The sequence below is a fragment of the Ornithorhynchus anatinus genome, chromosome 1 (assembly GCF_004115215.2).
Source record: "Ornithorhynchus anatinus isolate Pmale09 chromosome 1, mOrnAna1.pri.v4, whole genome shotgun sequence".
Taxonomy (NCBI): Eukaryota; Metazoa; Chordata; class Mammalia; order Monotremata; family Ornithorhynchidae; genus Ornithorhynchus; species Ornithorhynchus anatinus.
In genome coordinates this window covers 160,398,977-160,404,976 of record NC_041728.1, presented here as the reverse complement: position 1 = coordinate 160,404,976, position 6,000 = coordinate 160,398,977, and positions in this window count along the sequence as shown.

Genomic DNA, 6,000 nt, shown 5'->3' with positions numbered 1-6,000 from the left:
ACACCTGGCATGGATTTATTTTTAAAGGATGCCAGCTTATATAAGTTTCAGCATTAGAACTGAGTCTAGAAAAAAAAAATTAAACAGGTTCAGCCCTGGGAAGCAAAAGCAAACAGGGCTTGTTTACATCTTTTGTTTTCATGACATGACTAACTTCAACCAGATGAAAAATTTCATGAAATATTCATAATTTGGAATCAGTTTTGTGTCAAGTAAACATTCAGATGACTGTGTAAGAAGTATTCATGAAACTTATATTCCATCCAGAGCAAGAGAACAAGTAAAAAAAAAAAAAGAGAGAACACAGAAAAAAGTCATATACTTAGCACACAATGTTGATTAGGTAATTTGAAAACTATTAAATAATAATAGTTATAAAGCACTTATGTGATGAATTCTAAGATAGATAAAAACCAAGGAAATCCCACATGTTTCTCAGAGTCGGAGAGGAACCTCTTTATTCCCATTTCCCAGATAAGGGAAGTGAGGAACAGAGAGTTTAGTGACTTTCCCAGAGTCACACAGTAGACCAGTGGCAGAGCAGGGTCTAGAACCCAGGTCTTCATTGACATAGGGATCCTTATGCCCAGGTCCTGGCAACAAGGTCAGGAATCCATTAGCCATTTGCTTTTAGGGCAGGTGAGTAGCTCACTGGAGCCAGCTTTGAGGACCGGTGGTGGAGCCATGATGTCATCCCTGTACTGAATCCTTATAAGGAGGAGTAGACTCCACCTTCCCAGGCAGCCTGGGGAGCCCCCCTGCGGATCTGTGATAGACATAGGTCCTTCCAAATCCCCTTCCCCCAGACTGCCCAGCTACAGCTACTGCCATCATGCATGGTCTGGTTTGATTTCTGTGGAGCCAATGGCTCCTCACCTCACAAGGGGAGGATTTGGGGAACACTGTCTAATGTCATTGACCCAGGGTATGAGGGGTGTTTAACAAGCTGGGGAGCAATGCATGAAGACATCCACTGGGCTTCCCAACAAAGGGAAATACGCCACACAGCTCTCCTCACAACTTACATGCTAGTCCATCTGTCTAGACTATACCTGCTAGTCTGGACTGTGAGCTCGTTGTGGGCAGGGAATGTGCCTGTTATATTGCTATAATGTTCTCTCCCCAGTACTTAGTACAGTGCTCTGCCCATAGTAAGAGATCCATGAACATGATTGACTGACTGAAAGGAGGGGCCAACTGCTGCTAGTGAGTCTCCTACAGCTCTGCTTCCCGCACTCTTTCAGTGGGAATTTTCCTTGTTTTGTAAAGGAAGCAGTGACAGCCATGGCCCAGGGTGGCCCGTTCCATCCCCATCCTCTACTAGCAAAATAACATGGAGCGCTGACCATTTACCAAGTGAAAGACAACACAAGGGCTGCAGATGCTGGATTTTAAATTTCCCTCAGTTTTTTGTCCCACAGTATTCCTTCTTTTAGAAATAGCCCAGGTTTTTTTTCTTTGGTTTACTGGTAATGTTAATTTGTAATGCTCTGTTAAACTACAACAGCTTTATGAATATGATGTCTTCAATTTTCCAGATATGCACTATACAGGGACCTCTGCCACTTCTCACTGATTGAATTTGGTTTCTGACACAATTAAAAATAATCCTCCTCTGAACATGTAACTCTTTTCATTTATTTTCAGGTAGCCTTTAAAATTGTTTGCTGAGCTTTCTATAATTGGATATCAACCCAACTATAGTTAGGTCTTATTTCCAGCATGCCATTATATTAAATTATATTTGTAACAAAACACTTTCTTTCATTAAAGTCCCTAGAGATTTCCATAATCCCTAGAAATTTTTAAATGTAAAAATGTTTTCCTCCTTAATAAGACTAGAGATTCAATTACTCAAATCTTATCTTTTACTTAGCACAAGATCAAGGTTATGAGAGCATAATGAATAATGTAAGAATAAGTGAAAATAAAGTAAACTTTCAGTCACAACAGAGCGATTCTTCAGTTCCACCTCTTGAATGAAGAGTGAAAAATATTAAAGGCAAATGCTTCCAGAGTTATGGTTGGGTATTGCAGTGGTCTCTGCTCCTGACAGTCCTTAACGGTTTTGTCACGAAATATCTATTTAATAGGAATATCTTTAAACCTTTTATCTCTTCAGTTCAGCTCTAAATTATCAGATACTCTTGGACTTGAATGTTGAATGGTAGGACATTGGTCTCTAAAAAATGGTGATAGCAAGAATGAAATCATTGTATTCGTGCACAAAATAAGTGCTATTATGAGGTTTGCTGATTGGGATCAAGTAATAATAATCCAGATAGTATCTTAACATTTCCACTTACTCTATGGACTATGAAATTGGAGAATTTTCAATAAAAATACAAGGGTGTTTCCTGTAACAACCTCAAGGCACTGATACTTCTTAACTATATCCTTTATTCCTTCCTTTTATTTCACCTTGATAAATTTACTTCCAGTCATTCTTAATCCTTCTCTTACTTTATTCTCGGGAGCACAACAGAAACATAATTGAACTCTACCAATTATCCACTTTCACAGTATTAATGCTTTGTAATTATGCCATTGGATGATTATTTTAAACCAAGTACTGCCAAAGTAAAGGCTGAATTAATCTAAATTATATACGCAAATATTTTTCTCAAACTGGGAAAAAGGAAAAACAAAGGTTTTGACAACCCTGTGTATTTGAAATTTATAATCAATTAGTTGACATAAAAAGATGAGGGAAAACTGTTTTTCAACTGGATGGATAAAATATAAAGTGATTTGGGAAGATATGTAACTCTAAGTTTATGTGTTCAACTAAAGAGCATATAAATATTGAAAATCAATCAGGAAATGGTATTTATTGAGGTATTTCTGTGTGTAGAGAATTTTACTAAGCTTGTGGGAAAGTACAGTATAATAGATATGATTCCTTTCCACAAGAGTTTACAGGCTTCGTGAAGTAACCTAGGTTAAGTCACCCTAATGCCTCTCTCACTGACACAAAAAGTCATACTTTCATTCATTCATTCATTCAATTGTATTTATTGAGCACTTACTATGTGCAGAGCACTGTACTAAGTGCTTCGAATGTACAATTTGGCAACAGATAGAGATAATCCCTGCCCAACAATGGGCTCACAGTCTAAATGGGGGAGACAGACAACAAAACAGAACAAAACAAAACAAGTAGTCTGGCATAAATATCATCAAGATAAATAGAATCATAGATATATACATATCATTTACAAAATAAATATAGTAATAAATAATATATACAAATATGCACAGTGCTGTGGGGATGGGAAGTGGGAAGAGCAGAGGCTGGAGAAGGAATGGGGAGGAGAGGAGGAACAGAGGGAAAAGGGGGCTCAGTCTGGGAAGGCCTCCTGGAGGAGGTGTGCTCTCAGTAGAGCTTTACACTGGGGAAGAGAGTTAGTTTGGCAGATGTGAGGAGGGAAGGCATTCCAGGTCAGCAGTAGGATGTGGGCCTGGGGTCGACAGTGGGACAGGCGCGAATGAGGGTGAGAGGCAGAGGAGCAGAGTGTACGGGGTGGCCAGTAGAAGGAGAGAAGGGAGGTGAGGTAGGAGGGGGCTTTGATGGATGGAGAGCTTTGAAGCCGAGAGTGAGGAGTTTTTGTTTCATGTGAAGGTTGATAGGCAACCACTGGCGTTTTTGAGAAGGGAGTGACATGCCCAGAGTGTTTCTGTAGGAAGATGATCTGGCCAGTGGAATGAAGAATAGACTGGAGTAGGGAGAGACAGGAGGATGGAAGATCAGAGAGGAGACTGACAAAATAAACCAGTTGGGATATTATGAGAGCTTGTACCAGCAAGGTAGCAGTTTGGATGGAGAGGAAAGGGTGGATCTTTGCTATATTGTGAAGGTGAAACCAGCAGGTGATGGTGACGGATTGGATGTGTGGGGAGAATGATAGAGCAGAGTCAAGGATGACACCAAGTTTATGGGCCTGGGAGTCGGGAAGGATGGTAGTGCCATCCACAGTGACAGGGAAGTCAGAGAGAGGACAGAGTTTGGACATGTTGAGTTTCAAGTAACAGGCAGACATCCGGGTGGAGATGTCCTGAGGCAGGGGGAGATACGAGTCTGGAGGGAAGGGGAGAGAACAAAGGAGGAGATATTTTCCTCTTCCAGAAGTCCCCTCCCATTTGCTCTCAGAACAAAGCCTTCTGGTCAGCCATGCCCACCCTGCATGGTGAAATCCAAGTCCAGTAGTATTTATAGTAATTGTATTTATTAATCACATACTGAATGCAGAGCACAGAGCACTGAAAAAAATACACAGCATTGGACATAGTCCTTGGCCTTCCAGGGGCTCACAATCTGAAAAATCTTGCTTTGTGACAGTGTTCTGTATTCTAGTCATTCCAAATGCTCCATTCAAGAGAATCACTGTGGCATGACTTTGATGCCAGACGTCTGTGGCATTGGTCTTGATTGGGAAGTAGTTTGGCCTAGTGGAAAGTGAGTCAGAGCACGTAGTTTCTAATCCCCACTTACCACTATGGGAATTTTGCAAGTGACCTGGGCAAGTCACTTAACCTCTCTGGGCTTCAGTTCTCTATCTGCAAAAAGGGGATTAAATACCTGATATCCCTCCTTCTTATACTGTGACCCCTATGTGGGACCTTATTATCTTGCATCTATCCCAGCAGTGAATACAGTGTTTGGCACATAGTAAGTGCTTAACTAATACCATAAATATTACTATTTTTGAAAATGGCTCTCTATACATCACTCTCAATCATCCTGTCTCTGTTCCTCCATTCATTCTGTTTTCCCCAATTTGGATTCCTGCCTTCCCCCCTTCAGACAGAACACAACTCTTCCCACATTCAAATCCCTTTAAATTGCCACCTCCTCCAACAAACTTTTCACCATTAACTTTCCAGCCCTCTGAGCCACATCATTCTTTCAGTAAACTCACTATTAACTAAATTATTTATACAATCTTAAGCCCCCATGCATATATGTCTACTCAATTAATTTATTTTGACATCGCTACATGCAAATATTTTGTTTTTCCCACATTAGGGTAATAATAATAGTAACAATAATGATAGTGATAATAACTGTAGTTGAGTGGATAATGCGTGCCAAACACTGTAGTAGATGATCCAAACCTATCCCCATCCCACAGTGGGACTTGGTGACTAAGTAGGTAATAATAATAATAATATTAATAGCAATTAAGTGCTTACTATGTGCCAAGCACTGTTGTAAGCATTGGGATAGATTCAAGGTTATCAAGTCATCCCATTTGGAGCTCACAGTCTTGATCCTCATTTTACAGATGAAGTAACTGAGATACAGAGAAGTTAAGTGACTTGCCCAAAGTCACAAAGCTGGCAAGTGGCAAAGTCAGGATTAGAACCCATGACCTCTGACTCCCAAGCCCGGGGTCTTTCCACTAAGCCATGCAGAAGCAGTTAGTTCATCTCCATTTCAAAGATGAGGAAACAGAATCCCCTTGATTCTATTTATTGCTATTGTTCTTGTCTGTTCATCTCCTCCAATTAGACTGTAAGCCCATCAAAGGGCAGGGACTGTCTCTATCTGTTACCAATTTGTACATTCCAAGCGCTTAGTACAGTGCTCTGCACATAGTAAGCGCTCAATAAATACTATTGAATGAATGAATCACAAAGAAGTTAAGTGACATGTTCAAGGTTAAACAGTAAGCAGAAGTGACAGAGCCAGAATTAGAATCTATGCCCTCTGATTCCTAATCCTGTTTCATAGTGGATAGAGTGTGGGCCCCGGAGACAGAGGACCTTGGGTCTTATCCCGGCTTCACCACTTGTCTGCTGTATGACCTCGGGCAAGTCACTTAACTTTTCTGTGCCTCGGTTACTTCATCTGTAAAATGGGGATTAAGATTGTGAGCCCTATATGGGACAGGGACTGTGACCAACCTGATTAATTTGTATCTACCTCAGAGCTTATAACAGTGCTTGACACATAGTAAGCGCTTAACAAATACCATTATTATTATTATTATTATTAGG